Here is a 20,451-nt window from a genome sequence, read left to right as displayed (position 1 = left end):
TGATGCTTTGGCTCAGACCCTACAAACTACATTTTTCCTATGTTAGCTGATGTCTCACTAGGTTAAAACAATAAAGGCTATTAGAGGGAGACTGGAAGTCAGGAGAAGGGGCAAAAGGACTTCCTCCTTTCCGTTTGTTTGCAGTGTCTGTCATTGTTACCACAGCAATAAGCAAAGGTCCCTTGCTCTAACAGAAACAACTGATTTCAGCCGTCAGCTTCTTTTGGCACTCCCAACCGGCCTCATCGTATCCCTCTCAGAGGTACCAGGACCAGACGGACAGCATCCTATCAGGGATTGGAGCTACAGGTCATTCAAGTCATTCTTCTGAGCTTCTGAGACCTGACAGTCCAACCTCAATTCCTCTTTTTCACTAGCTTTAGGGGAAATAGCTGCTCTCTACAGGTATCACCTCTGGGCTACTTCAGTGTTCTCTTTTTACTTTTTCAGTCCATCTGTTACTAGTGATGTTGGCTCTCAGTTCTCGAGTTTGGCAAAGAAAGAATTCAGAGCTAAGAACTCGAGCACAAGAAGAAGTTTATTTAGCAAGCAAAATGAAAGTACACTTGAAGAGAAGATTCGAGTGGGCTGCTCAGAGTTGGCTTGGCCTTTTAGAAAGAAAGTCATAGAGGCAGAAGTAGTGAACCAGCTGCATAGCATGGACTTGGGAAACAAGTTACAGAAGCAAAAGGGCCCTTGGAGACAAGTACATGGGGAAGCCTGGAAGAAGCTGCCCCTGTCCACTGCTCCCTTGGTTACAATTGTCGTTGGGACCCTTAGAGCTTAGGAGAAAGAAAGCACAGATACCCGCCTGAAGAAAGGTGAGGTTTTGCCCTAGACAGTGAGAACACACTGGGTCCTTTTTTAAAAGGGTTTTTATCTAAAGGCAGGAATTTTAGGGGAGGTCTCAGGGGGGCATCTCAATAGAATATTCATCAGCTTCCCAGGTGTGTCCTTTAATATGCTGATGAGTCAAAGTGAGCATATAGGTCATTCTTGGGTCAGTTTCACCTTCAAAGAATGTCACATGAAAGGGATGGTGACTGACGGAGTCCCCCACAGCATGGTTTGGAATGTGTGAGATAAGACCTTGCAATTTATTATCTGGCTATAAATTGCTTGCCTGATTTGTTCAGCTATCTGTCTCAGTCTCAGTTTCCCCACTCCACTCTCCAAGGAATTTTCCTAGCTTCTTACTATTGTCTCACATCAACATCCAATACAAAATTCTCTGTGTTGTAGTTGCCTTGTAATTTCTATTTTCTTCACTAATGTGTCTCCAAACTTTCCCCAAAAGAACCCCTAGTCATTAGTTTGGTGTCTGTGCTTTTGGTAAAATGTTAACATTAAAATATTCTAGCAATTACTAGATACTGGTTTTCAAAAGGAATTATCCAAATTGAAGTATAGAAAGAAAAAGACTTGAAAAAAATTAACAAAGCCTGGAATGATATGTATTAAGGACTAAGAAGTCTAGTGTAAGCATAAGTATAGTCTCAGAAGAGAAAAGGAAAAAGAAAAAAATATTTGAAACAATGCTGACCAAAAGTTTTCCAAATTGGACAAAAAGGAAACAAAAACAACCAGCAACCCACAGAAACAAGGATAAGTGAACCCAAGCAGGATAAATACTAAGAAAACCAAACCTAGTAACATAGTATAACTGCCGATAAACAAAAGGTAAAAAAAACAAAATCTTAAAAGCAGCCAGAAAAAGATATATGACATTCAGGAAAACAATGATAAGAATTACAGCTGGCTTCTCATCATAAACCATGAAGGCCAGAAAACAACAGAATAACATTTTAAAGTGCTAAACAAAAACCCTTTGATGGCTTCTCATTGCCTATAAGATAAAGTTTAAAGTGCCTAACTTCAATAACCCAGTATTGCTTACATTTCCAGGCATCTGCTCCAGCAATATTTTACTATGGTGTAATACGTTTTTATGCAGACCTCTCTATGTAGAAAGCCCTTCTTTTTGCTTATTTAATTGCCTGACCACACAACTCTCCTCCCCTTGAGGCTTAACATCACACTGTACATACTATTGCTGTACTTACTATATTAATAATAAGTATCTGTGTAAATCTCATTCTCTGATACTGGATTGAGCTCATTTAAGTTTAAGACAGATCTTTTTAGATCTCCAGTACATATTGTAGTGCCTACCACAGAGTGGACTCTTAATAAATTTGTGTTGAGTTAATACCTATTAAAGCATAACAATATTCAATCCAGAAGTTAGTTTCCAGGGTCCACTAATTTCTATACCTCACAACTGAGCCTGTGAGACATGGAGGCTCTCTTTTCCCTTCCCTGTCTTCCTAAATCCTTTCCTTTGGGATTAATGAAATGAGTTGCCTGCAAATTTTTATCCTAGACAGATCAGCTACTCACATCTGAAGCCCCATTTCCTGTCCATAGGTCTTAAGTTCTGACTTAAATTTTCCCGTTGCTTGATTTTGGCTAGACCCTGGTCCACTCAGCACTAGTTATGAAGGGTGATTCTTGTTTTTGGTTTGAATTCTGCTAAAAAAAAAAGAGGAAAAAGCAGCAACATGCATGTGTTAAAGGAAGTCTCTGGAATAACTCCCACCCCATAAGAATATGGACTCCATTCCTTCTAACTATATCATACTACAATTTTTCAAAATATTTTAAAAACATTTTATTTATTTATTTTTAGAGAGGGGAAGGGAGGGAGAAAAAAAAGTCAGAAACATAAATGTGAGAAACAGCAATTGGCTGCTTCCCATTCATGCTACAACCAGGGACCAAACCCACTATCCAAGCATGTGTCCTGACCAGGCCTCGAACCAGGAACCTTGTGCTTTGTGGGTTGCTGCTCAACTAACTGAGCCACACCTGTCAAGGCTCATACTGCAGTTGACACATGACTTTTTGCCTATCTATCCTCCATCCAATGCTTTCCTCTTTCATTGCTGTTTCCTTATTTTTAACTTCTTTTTTTTCATATGTTTTTTGAGTTTTTCTTTTTTAGAAGAGTTCCTGGTAAGACTGAGTAATGAGGAAACTTAAGGAAAATAAAAAAACTTAAGAAAAAAACATGTTTACAGTAAATACAACACTTTTAAATTCCTTAATTCTTCTATTGCTTAAATAGATGGCACACAGTAGTCAAGAAATCTGCATCAAGGAACACGTACAGGACCCATGTACATGGACAATAGGGTGGGGATTGACTGTGGGAGTGGGGGTGGGCAGGGCAGGGAAGAGCAATGGGGGAAAAATTGGGACAACAGGGAGGGGGGAGGAAGAGAAGGGGGATAAGTAAGGGAAGGGTTTAGTCAAAGAACGTGTATAAATGACTCATGGACATGGACAACGGGGAGGGATATGATTGTGGGAGAAGGGGTGGGCTGGGAGGGGGAGAGAAATGGGGGAAAAATGGGACAACGGTAATTGAAACCGCCCCCCCCCCCCAAAATTGGGACAACTATAATAGAATAACAATAAAAAAATGCATCAAAATCTTGGAAAGGTCTGTTCAGATCATTGGCCAATTCAAAACACATATTTCCTTACAAAATAAATCTATACTTACAACTTAAGCATATTTTTTCCTGTGTTTATTTTCCCCATTTAAGGTAGGTGGTATAAGCTACCCTGATGGCAAGAACCACTTTATCTATTGTATTTGTATTAATACCTTCTCCCCCCATCACATGTTAAATATGTAACTAGAATTGTATTGAGCTAGGTTTTCCTAACAGTTTGCTATGTGATTTTGGAAAAATAGTTTTAGCCTCTGGACAAGTTTCTCATGCTTCAAAAATAAATACAGTATCTCAGTCCATATCAAAATACCACAGACTGGGTGGCTCAAACAATAAAAATTTAATTTCTCACAGTTCTGCAGGCTTAGTTCCACATCAGAGTGCCAGCATGGTCAGTTCCTGATGAGAACTCTTTCTGGCTGTACATGGTTGCCTTCTCACTGTGTCCTTTCATGGTGAAAACCATAAGCTCTCTGGTGTATCTTCTTAGAAAGACACTCGTCGTCGTTGGCGGCGGCGGCGGCAGCCGTCCATCTCGAGAGACGATGGTGTAGCTTCTTAAGAGTCTATCTGCACCGCCGAGAATGGCTGTGCAGTCCGACTCGGGAGTGACACGGTATCTGTCTCCTCCCGTGTTGAATCGACATCTTGCGATGACGCTGGGGTGTCCTCTCCAGTGAAGCTGAAGCTACAGAGCCTGGGCAGGGTGATATGGAGGGTCTGCTGTTGCCCATGCAGCAGACACCCCCTCTCTTCGCAGCTGAAGGATCCAAGGGAAAGACGGAGTCAATACAGCTTGGCTTCAGGTGCGCCGCAGGAGTTGCCGGTGTTGACTGCAACGTCAAACCGCCTTAGGGACTCCGGCTCCGGATTTTCTGTCGCGGTTTACTCCCTTAGCCTTTCCCCTGAAGAGGTATGCCGCAAGGCAGCGGAGGTTTTTTGGAGTCAGAGTTTTCCTTCTCTGATGTGCCCTGACCGGAAGATCGAACCAGCGACACTTAGCTCGCAGGCCGATGCTCAATCCACTGAGCCAAACCAGCCAGGGCTTAGAAAGACACTAATCCTATAGTATTAGAGCCCTACTCTTATCACCTCAGTCAACTTAATTACCTTCTTAAAGGCCCTATCTCCAAATACAGGGGTTAGGACTTCACATATAAATTTCGGGAGGGCACACACAATTCAGTCCATAGCAGCCATGATAAAAGATGCAAAGGTACTTAGACCTTTAGAGTAAATTCAAAATTCACTTACATTATTCACTGTGAATGACAATGAGATGTAAACAGAGTAACTGTTGCTCTGAGTTTCATGCTGTTTGCATCACCCAATTTGAAACCAGGAAAGGCTGCAAGTTGAGCTTGATTTGATCTTGACCTTGTGATCCTATATATGGCAAGCATACCCCATACATTTATCAGCATTCAAACGAATAACTTCGAAGTAAATGCAGAAAAGTAAATTCTTGGGCCTTCGAGTCAGGCCCAGCATTAAAGATAGGAAAGGGAGATGCATTAAGGCCTTCAACAGTATTTACTGATGATCTATCACGTGCTAGGCACTGGGAAAAAACTGAAAACTGACATGGCTCTTGGTTTAAATGGAGTCTATAGTCTAGATAGGGATATGGGCAAACTATTTCAACAGCTTGGATGGGGAAAACACCAGTGTTCCATGAAGGGCCTAACCCAAGCAGTCTTTCCTGAGGAGGCAAGCCTAACCTGAGCCACAAAGCTGGTTAGGAAGGAATGAGGAATGTTGTGGGGGGCTGTCGCCTTGCGTCGGGTGAACCAACTTACTGATGACTCGGCAGGTGGCTGGGGCTGTGCCCCTAAGAGCAGGAAGTCCTGTCACTGAAGGTCAGTCATTCCTCCTCACAGCATGACTACTGCAAACGAGACTGGAAGCTACCTTGCACGCCAAGACATTTCGGAGACCATGAGACTCAGCTTACTTAAATTTGTGGGTCAAATTAAGCATAGTTTTAAAATTTTCTCTCAGGTTCCCATTTCCAAGTCTTGGTTTGTTTTTCCATTTTGCTTCCCGCCCCCAAGAATCTTCATCTGTCAAGACTCTCCAGGTGCAGAAACCTGGAGGAAGATCCCAGAGAAGTTGGGGCTGACCTCGGGAAGCAGTCATTTTTTTTTTTGATGTAGAGTCTCTCCTGAGGCACTGAGGAGGAAGGCCCAAAGCAGTCAGCGCGGTAGCAAATGCTACCCGACCCCGGGTGGGAGTTCGGCGCCTCTCTCTAGCTCTCTCCGCCGCGCAGCCTTAGCTTACTACACGCCTAGCACAGGAATTGATTGACAAGCGAGCTCGCCCAATCCTAGTGCGGTGCAGACGGCTCTCGCGTCAGGGATGGAAGGAAAGGGGAAATCGAGCCTATCACATTGGGTCAGGACAGGGCTTCCTGCCCGCGCGGATCTTCTGCGGCCTCGCGGCCAGTCGGCGTTGCAGCTCCGCCCATACGCTGCGCGCGCCCCGCCCCTCTCCTGAGAGCTACGCGGCGGCGGCGGAGCGGAGGCCTCGTGCCGTAACGGCCATCGCTGCGGCCGCGGCGATATCCTGGTCCGTTCCCTCAGGTGAGCTGGGGCCACCGAGGCTCGGCGGAGGGAAGGAGAGACGGCGTTGCCGGCAGGCAGATGCACAAAGAACCTTTTCTTGCCCCTTGCGTCCTTACACCCTGCTATTCGCTGTGTCGCTTCCTCTTCCCCGGCGAAGTTAGCCCCAGGGGCGCCGTCTGCCGACCCGGAGCTGAGCCGGAGGGGGCGGGGAGGTCGCTTGTCCCGGCCTGGGCGTTTGAACTGTCTCTCCGCCCGACCTTCGGGTTACTGTCTCGGGGGCGGGGGGTGGGGTGCAGTGCGGCCCCACTGTTTTCCTGTCCGCCTCCGGAGCGCTAGGTCGTGGTGAGCACCCGGGCGGCCACCCCCGCGAGGCTGGTGGGGGGAGGTTCCAGTGTGCACCATGCCCGTTTTTGTTTCTTTTTCTCCCGAAGAAGTCCCGTTGCCTGTTGTGGCCTAATGCAAGGCCGGAAGGTAGGAATGTTGGAGGAAGGAAGGGAGAGAGCCTTGTGCGGAGGGTGGACATCCTTGGGATGCTCCCTGTGCCCTTCCCCCCACCCAGCCGGTACCCTCGTTCTTGGGAAATCCGCTATAGATCCGTACTTGAGTTGCTTGGGTTGTCAGCTTTTGTAATATATGTGGTAAAAAACTATCTCGAAAGGTTGGTTTTGTAACCTTGTGTGTTTCCATGAAAGTTAAATTTGCCATTAGAAGCTCAGGAAGCTGTATTTTGTTCAGGGCTGAGAACCGTACCATAATAGACGCACAATTAATGTCGAGCTGATGAGCTGGTCACCTGAAAAGAATTCTGCCTGTTAGATTCTGTAAGAAACTTTACGAAGTAGGAAAGAATGAAGTTAAGGAGAATTTTCTAACCTCATCTTGGGTTATGAGCAAAGGATCTCAGTGTCTGGTCAAAAGGGGTATTTCACAAGTTAATTCCTTTTTAAAAATCTTACTTTGTTAGATTTATGAAAACCCAACCATACAATTTATTAAGCGCCTGGAAAGCACTGTACCTGAAGTCTCAATTATCAGCGAGGTCACAAAATAAATGGGGAAATAATTCAAGAATAAGGTTTTGTTTGGTAACTGTCAATTATGATCAGTTTTTAAGTTGGCATCCCATTCACAATTTGGATAGTAACTCAAGAAATATGCATTGGTTGCTTAACAATTTCGTTCCATCTTGATCACAAACTCTTGAGATATTTTTCTTTGGGAAAATTGCAATCTGTGGGAATGAGCTCTAGAATTAGATGTAATATCTTTAAACAGTATTTGCAGAGTGTCTCAGACTCCTTAATTGTGCTTGTTCAGAAACTAAATTTTAAATTGTGTGCTTTATTTTTCTAAGCATTATCTTTTAGTCCATGTAAATAAATCTTGAAGCATACATAGAATGTTTCTTAGTTATTGAGTAATAGTTTATACCCTGGATTTATTTTTCTGTGGACCTGCCAAAGCTCAAAGTAGATTTGATGTGATTGTTATAAATCACTTGTCAGGAAGACTTGATTTAATACAGATAGAGTCCCCTTTTTTTTCTATCATAGTTTTATAACTTACAATTTACTCACCTTTATGATATGGAAAAACACCAAGTGTTCTCTACCTACAATAGAAGACTAAACCATTGAGCCAATACATAAAATTGGTGGAGACTCTGGAAATCGCTGAGCATTTAACAAGTTCTTCATAAATACTTTGCTCTTTTGTTTTAGGAATAACAACTGACAGAGCCAAAAATGACATTAAAGATTAAGGCAACAATTCCATCTAGATGATTATCACTGTAAACTGTTTCAAAGATAGAATTTATAGTCTTTTCTTTGAAACTGATTCCACATGCTGACAGTGATGGTGATATTATACTTTCAATTGCCCAGACACAAACCTTGATTTTATCTTTGACTTTCTCGATCCATGTATCTGTCATTGGCCGATTTTTGTCAGCTGGTTGTTGAAATTTCTTTCAGATACCTGTACATTTCCTTCAACTTTTTAATAGGTTTTTTGTCTGCCTTTTCTTCCTACATAGTATGTCCTATGTCCAGCCTTCTGCTTAATCTTAAAATAGTGTTTTGAACATATCCCTCACTGTTAAACCAACAATAGCTTCCTATTATCTACAGAGTATAGTTCAGAATTCCTAGCCTTTTAACAATCTCCTCAAAACATATTTCCTAATGATAGTACTATTTCTGTATAGGAGCTGTCCACCTAATCAGACCATCTCGTTCTCATTGAAACTTTGTATTTTTCTACCTTTATAGATCGTGAGACTGAAAATCTGTGCATAGCCTCCCTAGTCTTTAAAAGAACGTTTATAATAGAACGTTTCCCTCCTAAGGGACCCAAGTGGCAAATAAAGTCAAATTTTGTTGAAGTTTCATTTTTGGTTCTTCAGTGTAGCCTTCCAGATCTTTCTGTTCCCTGTGTTGTTTTCCTTTGAACCCATATCCCTTATTGTTGGATCCAGTCTTCCTATTTATAGATAAGGAAAATGCAATCCGTACAGAATACCTGCATTTAAAGCACACATCTCATAATTAGTGGCTGAGCCAAGACTCAACCCTTGATTTCCTAATGCAAATTCTGTGTATTTTTACAAATTTTCTGTATATTCTTTATGGAACTACTAATCTCTTACAGTGTTGTTTTTGTTGTTTGCTTCACGTTACTTTATGTTTTGTGTATTTATGCCTTCTCATAAATTCAGAACTTTTTTTTTATGAGGGCAGGGGAGCCTTCATGATTTGCATCATTTAAATTATTAAAACAATGATTTATGTCTACAGTCTTTCTGTGCTTGCTAGATATATCAACATTAACAAAAAATGTTATCTCTACAGTTGAGTCCTATGACTCACTAAAAAGTAAATGAATCTCTTAGACATGTTATGCTAGAGTTTGAATCTTTTGATACAGAGACAATCTTTGGGGGGCCTTGAAAGTAGATGGGAACAATGTAATGGTTTGGAGGAAAACCTGAAGGGCTTATCACTTAATTTAATGATCTATGTATAAGTTCTCTTTTTGATAAAATAGTAACTAACACTTTTACATTTTGCTTCTTTATCACTTTGTTTATCTGTCAGACCAGATTATTGAGCAGTCTGTTTATTGAGCAAAGCATTCTGAAAACCATTTGTTATATTTGGAGAGTTAGAGAATTTTATACATATGTTTGCTCTTCATGTCTTCCCCTCTTTTAACTCTATTACGTTTCTGTGAATAGCAGCAGCATACGGTTACCTTGGCATTTTTCTTACATTTGTTCATATATCAAGAGTTGAATGGTATAAGACAGGTAGCTCAGAAAACTATTAGGTGAAGTATTTCTGGAAGGGATGCTTTACTCTTTTGGTCTGAAATACGTTAGAGGCTGTTTTTCTTTTAGTTTTTTGTTGTTTATAGTGGCTTATTTTTATTTAAATAATCTGCTAAAATAAACTGTTGAAACACTGATTCTGTTGTTTTTATTCTTGAAATTGTACTTAAGGATTACTGAATTGGACATAAGTATGGTATGAGTAATTTCTGCTTTTGTTCAAATAGACCAATAGAATAAAGCAGTGAGAATATGGGTTGGGGAAATCTTTTAAAAGATAGGTGCATCTAAAAAGGGTTTTGTTGATATTTGTTTTTATAGAATCAGCCTTCCAAAAACTTGAGTACATGCTTGCAAATCACAGTTGTAGGTCGTCGTCGTCGGCAGCCGTCCGTCTCGAGAGACGATGGTGTAGCTTCTTAAGAGTCCATCTGCACCGCCGAGAATGGCTGTGCAGTCCAACTCGGGAGTGACATGGTAGTATCTGTCTCCTCCCGTGTTGAATCGACATCTTGCGATGACGCTGAAGCTACAGAGCCTGGGCAGGGTAATATGGAGGGTCCGCTGTTGCCCATGCAGCAGACCCCCCCTCTCTTCGCAGCTGAAGGGTCCAAGGGAAAGACGGAGTCAATACAGCTTGGGTTCAGTTGCGCCGCAGGAGTTGCCGGTGTTGACTACAACGTCAAACCGCCTTAGGGACTCCGGCTCCGGATTTTCTGTCGGGGTTTACTCCCTTAGCCTTTCCCCTGAAGAGGTATGCCGCAAGGCAGCGGAGGTTTTTTGGAGTCAGAGTTTTCCTACAGTTGTAGGTAGATCCACTCAAATAACATATAGAGTGAGGAAGTTAATGTGTCTTGTACTTTTTAAGTACAGTATTCCCTCATTTACCACAGGTATTACGTTCTAGACTTCCCCCCCCGCCCCCCCGCAATACGTGAGAATCTGTGAAATAAGAACCTTACATTTATTTTAGGATTTATATATATTTTAAGGCTTTATAAACCCTTCCCACACACTTATAAACCATCCCCAGTCCCTTATTAACCTTTCCCACTCCCTTATTAACCTTTTTCACGCTTTTATAAAACTACTTATGTTCTTAAACATATTCTACACTCTTAAACCTATGTAACTAACAACATACGTATACAGTACCGCAAAATCCCGCGATATAGCGAAAAATCCACGATAAATAATTAAATACAATATTTTTTAAAATCCTGCGATACAGTGAGGCCATGATAAGTGAACTGTGATTTAGAGAGGGACTACTGTATTCCAGCTGTATTTAAAAAATGTTTTGTTAATTAAACAAGGTATTGGACCTTTTTTCTTAGAAATACTTGACTACCTCCAGTTACTACATGTTCTTGAATTATAACAATTGTTACTTTTAGAAACATTTAGACTGCTTTGTGTACAATCCCTTCCAGAATTCTTCCCTAGGGAGTTTCTTTTATTTCTTTTTATTTTTTATATTCATTGAAAAGCCTATAAGGCCTTCCATGATTTGTCTTTTTGCCTACTTCCAGCTTCTTCTCTTTCCTATTTCCCTTCTTTTAGCCTACTTTTTGAACTGTGCTTAATCAAGCTCATTTTTTGCTCTGGAACCTGTGAGCATGCTCTTCCCTCTAGATAGATGGCTCCCTTAGGTTAATTAGTATGTATTAAGTTTGACTGCTGGTAACAGAAAGGTGCCAAATAATTTCTCACACTAGAGAAATCCAGGGTTTGCATGGCACTCATTTATTGTGTTATTTCCAGTTTTTATTTTCCTATTATTAATAACTGCAATAAAGATCTTTGTGAGGCCTTAAAATTTTTCTTTTGGTTAATTGCTATTATGGTGTTCATTTGAAAATCTCATTAATTTCTTTAAAAACTTGTTTAGAGAATGTTTTTTAAATTGCAAAGTACACAAATTTCAATGTATATAAACAGATTTTTGCATTTATAGACATTATATACCCAACACCCAGATCAAAGTATAGAACATTTCCAGTGCTCCAGAAGGCTCTTGTCTTGCTTCTTTTCAATCAGTATCTGCTACCCTCAAAGGTAATCACTGTTCTGACTTATATCATCATAGGTTATTTTTGCCTGTTCTTGAAATTAATGTAAATAGAACCATAAAGTATATGCTCTTGTGTATGGCTACTCTTGCTTAACGTTGTGTTTGTGAGATTCACCCATGATGTTGGGTGTAGCAATAATTTTCTTTCTTTTTTCACTAATGGTAATATTCCATTAATGAATATACAGTTAAAAAAAATTAGCCCTGGCTGGTGTGGCTCAGTGGATTGAGCGCTGGCCTGCAAACTGAAAGGTAGCAGGTTCGATTCCTGGTCAGGGCACATGCCTGGGTTTTGGGCCAGGTCTTCCCCCCCCCCCTTGGGTGCATGTGAGAGGCAACTCATCTCTCTCATACATGGAGGTTTCTCTCCCTCTCTCCCTCTCTTCCCATTTCTCTAAAAATAAATTAATTGATTAAAATAAAACATTAATGGATATTTGGTTTCTTCTCGGTTTTTTAGCTATTATGAACAAAGCTGCTCTAAAACATTTACTTAGAAGTCTTTTAGTGTACATACACACTCATTTCTTTTGGTTTATGTATACCTAGGAGTAGAATTGCTCTGTCCTTGTCTACCAGTTCTTGAACTCGTTTGAACCACCTTTCTCTTACTGTAATACTGGTGACCCCCTTTGTTTTTCTCCTGTCTTAAATCTTGCCTGTGACTCATGTAGTTCTTTTTTTTTATTTGACCCCTCCTTTTGATGGAGTATATCCCACAGTAGATTCCTGTGAAGGGTTGAGATCTTGCTTTAATAATTTTTTTTCCTTTTCTTTTGTCTTCCTGCATAATTTGGTTGGGCAATGAATTCTAGACTGTAAATAATTTCCTTTCAGAATTCTGAAGGCATCTTTCTGTTGTTTTCTAGTTTGTGATCCTGTTGAGAATTCTGAAGACTTTCTGATTCCTGATCCTAAGGTTTTTTGCCTTTCTGGAATTTTCTATCACTTGTATTCTGAAATTTCATGAGTGTGTGACTTGGCATGCACCCATTTTAGTGTTTTTGTTTTTGGGGTATTAACGTGCCTTCCAAATCTGCAGAATTATGTACATCATTCTGGGAAATTTTCTTGAATTATTTTATTGATGGTTATATTAGTTTTCTGGGGCTGCCATCACAAAATACCACAGACTGGGTGGTTTAAGCGACTGAAATTTATTTTTTTCCAGTTCTTTAGGCTAGAAGTCCAAGATCAAGGTACAGTCAGGGTTGTTATTGATGAGATCTCTTTCTAATTTATAGACAACCTCCTTGCACTGTATCTTTACAAAACCTTTATGTGGAGAGAATATCTTCTCCTCTTTTGGGGACATTAGTCTATTTGGATTATTTAGGGCTCCACCCTTATGACCTCATGTAACCATAGTTACCTCGAAGTCCTTATCTGCAAAAGGTTACATTAGGAGTTAGAGCTTCAACATGAATTCTGGGGGTGATGCAATTCAGTCCATAACAGTGGTTTCTTCTTCCTTAGGCTAGTCTTCTATTTTTTCTTCCTGCTGTTTTTTTAAATCTCCTAATATTTTTTTGCTGCCTTTTATGCGAGAGGCTTCCTTAACATTATTTCCTAAGCCTTGTGTTGAAAATTTCATTCCTACTGTCAAGATTTTGATTTCCCAAGAGCTCTTTCTTTGTTCTCTTAAAATTTTATAGAGTGCATCCTGTGGTTGTTTCATGGGTGCATTATCTTTTATAATTTCTTAGGCTACAAATTCATTTTATTTTTTAATTTAATTTTTCTTTTTGCATACTTTTTCTTAATATATTGGTCTCTTAACTTATGGTGGAGGCTTATTTCAGGTGTTGGTAATCCTGGATATTACCTCATGATAATAAACCTGAATTGATGGGTACTTAAAAACTCCGGACTTAATTGCATGATGGTCCAAGTGTGCTAAGTTTTTGAGAATACTCCGATGTATGGGAGGTGATTCTTCTTGGGTCAGGTTCATGAAAGGAAAACTCAATCTGCTTGAGGACTGAAGGTTTGTCCACCATGGTTAGGTGTGTGTGTAAGGGACTGGGTTTCTCTCTACCCCATTTTTGGTAGGGTATCCAGGCCTTTAATTCTATCTGGTGACCAATAGTTCAAGATAGAGTACCCAACCATCAGGTAGATTTGGGGAGGAAAAGTTGGAGGATTTAATTGCTTCTCAGCTTTTACCTAGACTTCTTTATTTAACTCCTCTCTCAATTTAACAGTACCAGGTGTTAGACCTGGTGAGACTGAGAGGAGACATGACAGGAGAACAGGCTATGAGTTTAAAAAGGATTTATTTGGCCAGCTAAAACAGGCAGGCTGACACCCTGAAGTGTCAGCAGTGAACAAAAGAAAGGCAGGGTGTTTTTTGTTGTTGTTTTCTTTTTTTAATTTAATTTTTTTGTTTTTCAATTACAGTTGTCCCATTTTTCCCCCATTGCTCCCCCCCACCCAGCCCACCCCTTCTCCCGCAATCATATCCCTCCCTGTTGTCCATGTCAAGGTAGGGTTTTTTTAAGGGGATAAGGGGGGGCAGGAGTTGAAGGGACTCTCTGTAGATGGCTTAGGGGGAGTTGTCTCTGAGAACAGATAAGTTACTAAATTCTTGCCAGCAGGCTAAGATATCTGAAGGACACAGGCCTTCACTGGTGTCAGCAGTTACTGTGGGGACAGCAGATTTATTGGGGGTTAGTCAATCCCTGACACCAGCAGTTGCTGTGGGGGCTTGATAAAACCAGACCTGGAGTCCCAGAACCCAGGTCTTATGCCTAAGATTCCTGCCTTTGTTTTTATTGATTCTGGGGAGTTCGGATGAAGATCAGTTCTTCTGGAACTGCTTCAAAGGTGAAATTCAGGACATTGAGCTGTCCCTATGGTTCTTCTTGAGATATTGGTTGATATGGAAGGGTATGGAGCAGGAGCATGTCACTGACAGCTTGGTTTGTGGCAGCCTGCACTGTCCTGTGGACAAAGCTTATTAGAAGGTGTAGGAGACAGGGACCCCCTAAGAGAAAAAGTTGGATGATTATTATTGGGTATTAGCGTGGCTTGGAGGGGAGAGGAGAAATAGGAGAAGGCCTTGAACCAGGAGGGGTTCCTGGCAGCATTTATTTCTGTACATTTTATGATGTCGATATTTTCTTTAAAAACTTAAGTCTACTAACTGCCTACCAGTGTTGATATAAAAACAGCACGTCTTGTTTAGTATAGTGCAGGTCCTACCTGCCTCAGCAGTAAGTATGTGTAGGGCTTGTCTGTTTTGTGGGACTATATTGGCCAGACTGTTTAAGGATTTCTGTTGGCTTTCAATTGCATTCCAGGATTCCTGCATTATGCTTGAGATGTTAAGGACTGATTGTTCAAGAAGGGAATCCCAGCAAACGAGAAGAGGTCCCGGAAAATGGAATGGCCTATTCCTGGACTCTCTAACATAGGATTGTCATGGGTGTGATATCCCCATTCAGCTGTGCCAGTTCTCTTTGTCTGGTGAGGATGTTGAGAACTTAGTAAGGTTTCTGAAAAGGACCCGAGATTAGGGATGAGCCCTGATGTAACCATTTCAGAGGGGGCCGGGATAGAGGCTTCAGGGAGCAAGCAGTGTGATGAAAATACAAATGCCTGACCAATATCAGGGAAGTATGAGGTACGTCCTGTTACCACATAAGAAAAAGTATCCCGTTCCTGTAAGAGAGATGGCTGTGGTGGACCCCTGTGGCTGGGAGTGTTTGAAGGACATGGAGATAGAGAGATCAGAGGGGCTAATAATACCTTTTCCTTTAAAGAATTCACCGATGTACAGAGGAGAATATAAGGGATTGGACTTGTGTGTGTGAGCAGGGCTCTGGCAAAACATGTTACAGAAAATAAGCTGGAAGATATTGTTCTGTGGAAGCAGCAGATAAATTTGATCACTTTCATAAAGATTTGTAATGCCGGTGATGTTGAAGAGTTATTCTGTTTCCCTCCCTATTCCAAGAAATTCTGTACTGGTTTGTGAACTATTATAAGGAAATAATTATTTTGGAATAGATCTTTGAGGCTTTATGGGCTGTGCCTCCCCAAATTAAAGAATAGGTGTTATTATAATATTCATATTCTGGGGCTATTGGTGTCCAGGTGAGTGTAGAGGAGTTGAAATATAAGGTATGGTTGCATTAGGAGGTATCTAAGTGGTCTAAATATATGGATCGGCTATCAGAGGAGTAATGGCAGAAACAAATGAAAGCCTTATCTATTAGGTGGGTAACCTTTCCTATCGGCTCTGAAGGGCTGGAGAAATCTTGAGTTTGTAAATTATCTATCCCTAATTGTATAATTTCCTGTCCAGGATAAGTCTGATTACTGAAATTTATGCAGAATCTATGAAGTTTAGGTGTTATAGTTATTAAAGTTTCAGGAATCATAGGAAGGGTCTAAAGAGCTATTGATGTGTCCTGCATGGTTTTCTTTTTAGTTTATTCAGAAATAGAAGTTTCTTTTCCATGTTGGCAAGTATATGCACAGTGCCTGGAAGTGAGCTGTTCTATTATCTTATAACCTTGACAACTGCAAGGAGTCTAGAGGAGGGAAGAGATCAGGCTAGGGCGACCTTTAGCCAGTTTGATTTAAAAGTACCAGATTTTTTTTCTTTTGTACATTGAGGGAGAGGATGAGATTTTTCCCTCTTTGTATTGTTGTTCCTACTTAATGTGGGTACAGTGGGACCAGACCCAGTTTGAAACTAATGCCAGGCTTGGGTCAAGCAGGCAAGGGATAACGTCACCTCCCGCTAAGGGATTAGATGGCCGTTTGGCTGGAAAACAAACACAGCAATTACTTTGTAAAGCAGATAAACATGGGAGTGGTAGAGATGTAAATAGAGCAGTTAGAGAAAAGGAAAAAAGACTTATGAACAAGGCAATTTGAACAGGAAGGCCTGTTTAGGAGAACAGGACCTGGGAAAGCCAGGACTTTTCACTGGAGACTAAAATCTTGCTTCAGCACCATGTCTGTCTTTGCAGCGAGCACCTAAGTGGCTTTTAAGTGCTGACCAGTGCCTGCGGGGTGCAGCTATTTCCTGAGAAGAGAGAGCAAGACATATTTACCCAACAATGTTAACATTGTCCCTCTTGCTGCTGTAGCAAGGAATATTTGGATGCAAATTGGGTTGCTAGAAGTCACCTGGGGTGGAGAGAAATGCTGCAAGCTTCCAGTGATTTAAACTAACTTTTCTCTGACCAGGTTTAGAGTCAGAAAAGGCTAAGGAATCCAGGTAGTGGGTCAAAGTGTACTGTTTATGAGTAGGGTTCCCAAAGCGCAGCATCTCCTTTATTCCAAAGGTTGAAAAGACCATGCTTACTGCGTTGTAAACAGCTGGAGACAGAGTGGACTCTTGTTACAGAAGGAACCTGGCTACAGGTTCCATTAGTCCCATCCGGGGTCGCCAAAACTGTTAACAGAGAGAAAGGGGGTTCTTTCACGTGGCACCTTGGTGTAAAACCCAAGAACTAGTGTTGAGGAAAACAGGTCTTTATTTACAGTATTCCAACCTGGGAAGGGCAGTGAGCACTTCAGCTCAGAGCCCTGTTCTCCCGTGAGACCTAACAGTTCCCTTGCTCCCCAAAAGGCTAGAAGCCAAAAAACATGCCCAGAAGTTCCCCATCTCTTTTTTTTTTTCTCCATCTAGATTTTTTTTTAATTTTAATTTTTTTTTAAGTATATTTTATTGATTATATTGTTACAAAGAAGTTCCCCATCTCTTATCTGTCAGCTCTCTCCTTCAGGATCTGGGGTACCATGTCATCAACCTCCGCATAATACTCCAGGAAAACATGTGCCATGTTGCACTGGGTCACGCGTGGTCCTCTCTCCCTTTCAAAGCCGCATGGAGATCTTCCTCTGCCCTCCTTGGAAACCACATGGATCTCCTCTCTTCCTCTCTAAAATGGTTACCGCCTATTTTTAAATCCCTGACTGCATCCTGTGACGCAGTGGGCATGGTAACCAGTTCTGACCATACACAGAACGTTGCGCAGGCTCTGTATGCTATTACTGCACCGTTCCATGGTTAAAACCCCTCCCATCTCCTTGGAGCCTTGGAAGAACCAAAGCCGTTTGCATAACTAAGACACTAGCTACTAGCCATAGTCATGCCAAGGCATCTTAAAACCTGTTCCCTTTTTGCCATTTCCCAACCCGCAGGCTCTGGGGATTTTGGGGGACCTCCACTCTGTAACAGTCTGAGTCACAGCACCATTTATGTGAAATAATGGAAGAGAGTGGGGAGTGGTAGGTGTTAGAGACAGAGTAGAAAAATGCCAGGTCACTTGAGAGGGAAGTGTAACAGAGCACAAAGCATGGAGGGACCCGTAAATTCCCTGCAGCCCATGGTTTTGGGGGTGGGGAAAGGAGGTAATATAACTTTAAAAATTTTTTAATTAATTATTTGTTTATTTATTTATTTTTAGAAAGTGGGGAAAGGAGAAAGAGAGAGAGAGAAACATCGCTGTGTGGTTGCCTCTCACTTGCGTCCCCAATTGGGGACCTGACGTGCAACCTAGTCATGTGCCCTGACTGGGAATCAAACCAGTGACACTTGGCTCGCAGGCCGACGCTCAATCCACTGAGCCACAGCAGCCAGGGCTTGGTAATATAACTTTTAAGGTACTTTTCATAACAATGATGTATAGTGTGCTGGGTCAGCATTTAAATTTAGGGAGAACTGTGGAAAGGGGCAGTGTGGTTTTGAATTAGAGCAGAATAAGAGGATACCCACTGGGAAACCTGCCTAGAGAACATGGCAGCATGGCTGATGGGGCTGGAATTGTGGGGACCTGCCTAAACAAACACAGATTAGTGGGAGATGCCTGAAATGCTGAACTGTGACTGGGAATACTGAGCCATGGACTTCTGCTTTTCTGAAAGACGGTATCTCTGACTGGTGCCTGAAACTGCCCTGGTTTGGCAGGAGGGGGCAGTTAAAATCTTTAAATAAACCTCTTTTTACCAAACTTTTTTATTGAGAGTTGCGCTTGGCAGTGGGCAATCAGACCGCACAGCTGTTCCAGAACAGCACAGGCTGGGGTTCTATAACATTATGAGTATCTGGGCTTTAAGCTTGAGTAGAATATCTTGTCCAGGTATTGATTGCCGTTGGACAGCAGGGAGGACTAGAAATGAGTGGGCAAAAACATGTTCTTCTAAGGAGTATGTAAGGAGGGAAGTAGTGATGGTTGTGAGACTATGCTGTCAACCCCAACAATTGAGATTGAGGTATTAGTAAATGGCCTGGCCTATTAATAAGAAAAGATATTGGCTTACCTACTATTAAAAGAGTTACCTGAGGCTCTATCCTGGAGATAGGCCTGAAGGCCCGTGTGGTCTCTGGACAGCTTCAGTACTCTACTGCAAGTCACAGAGGCTCTGGGAGGTCAAAGCCAGAGGTCTGTTCCAGGTAGGAAACTGGTATCTCCATGCCTTGAGGGGCCTGGAGACAGTCGAACCTCCAATGCCCTCTAGTTTGTACAGTGGGCATGGTCCTGGAGGGACTTAAGGACTTGGGCACTATCTAGCATAATGTTCAGGCTTGCCATACTTGAAGCAATCCCTTGGCTTTTGCCTTTTGATGGGTTAGGTTTGAAGGACTCTTTCAGAGCAGAAGCCAGTAATTGGAAACCCTGAGTTCATGATTGGGCACGTTTCTGGTGTCAGTTGTTAAAGACCTTGAGAGCCTGATTATTGATATTTGCTCTGACTAGTTTGAGGGCCTGTCTCTGGTTTTTGGAGTTTGCAGTGTATGTTGGAAGCTGACTGGGAAGTAAAATGCATATAGAGAAGAAGGATGCCCTCTGGGGAATCAGGATTTAGGTTAATGAAATGCTGGAGTGCTTCTCTCAATCTGGCTAGAAAGGCAGTGGGGTTTTCATCAGTTCTCTGCTGTGGTGCCTGTGGCCATTGTTAAGAGTCCTGCCTGTTTAAGGTGTTGGCATGTGTCAGGGCTGACAGCCAAACATGTTCCCTTTTCTCAACAGGCAGACAGAGAGAGTGACACAGAGATCCCACCTGGTTAGGTCATAAGGAGCAGTGAGATATTGGAATTCTTTGATGAAGCAAATGGGGTCAGAGGAATGTGAATCGAGATGGCTCTCAACCTGAGAGAGGTCAGAGAGGGAGAAGGGGACACATACTCTTATGGGTCCCTGGGGTCCTGCAGTCAGGGCTGAAGCTGAGAGGGGAAGGAGCCTTCGGTGGCTCTGACTCAGAGGCAGAGTATGGTGCAACAGGGGGCTTTTCAGTTATGGTGGCTCCTGCTGGGATGGGCGGAGGGGGAGGAGCATAGGGAGAGACACCTGCTAGGTTGAGTGAGGGCAGGGAGAAAGATCCCTTTCAAGTCAAGGGACAGCCAAGGGGGCTGTTCCCATTCTGCCCCAGGGCCACGAATGAAGGAGGGGGATGGAGGGGACGGATAGGAGGCAGTCCTACACATGATCTGAATGGGTCTTGAGGGAGTGTTAGAGGGGAAACAGATGCGGTTGGGGGAAGAACAGAAAGGAGGATTGAGGGGAGAGGGATGCTGCTGTGTAGCTCCAAAAAGGCCTGTACATATGGAACCTCACTTCATTTGCCCAGACTGCAACAATAATTGTCAGGGTCAGTCAGGATTTGTTGTCCAAGCCGTATTACAGAAGAAAGCTAATTGCTTAGGCCTGAGTTTTTTGTCGATGTTGTTTTAAGTTTCTGAGGAGATATTCGAGGGGAGTGTCTTGCAGAATTTTAGACAGATCACTCCCTATGATTGATAGGGAGTCAGGGAGCAGGAGATCCTCTCCCGACTGAAGGAGACTCACTGGGCTGTCCCATCCAAGAAGTCCTTAAGCCGGATGGGGGTTTGGGAGAAAGAGGAGGGAGGCGTCCTGGACCCAGCAGCGACTCTCACCCAGTGCTGGGATTTTCTGGACAAAGTGTCCTGGACCCTGCAAGGGTACAAAACCGAAAGAGAGT

At 42.2% G+C, this 20,451-nt stretch overlaps 1 protein-coding gene across 2 annotated transcripts in view; it reads left to right on the top strand.

Annotated features, from left to right (window-relative positions):
* Window positions 1-5,996: 5,996 nt before the first annotated feature.
* NCK1 (NCK adaptor protein 1) overlaps window positions 5,997-20,451 on the top strand; it is a 78,347-nt gene continuing 63,892 nt past the window's right edge. The window contains exons 1-2 of one of the 2 annotated variants that reach the window (XM_090282994.1): window positions 5,997-6,103; window positions 6,821-7,005. The gene's annotated coding sequence lies outside the window, so the exon portion shown is untranslated. The remainder of the gene's footprint in view (window positions 6,104-6,820; window positions 7,006-20,451) is intronic. The other variant, XM_090282993.1, reaches the window with a different exon arrangement.

The sequence above is a fragment of the Furipterus horrens genome, unplaced genomic scaffold (assembly GCF_987537825.1).
Source record: "Furipterus horrens unplaced genomic scaffold, mFurHor1.1.pri manual_scaffold_7, whole genome shotgun sequence".
Classification (NCBI taxonomy): domain Eukaryota; kingdom Metazoa; phylum Chordata; class Mammalia; order Chiroptera; family Furipteridae; genus Furipterus; species Furipterus horrens.
This window is presented reverse-complemented; position numbering and strand designations above follow the sequence as displayed.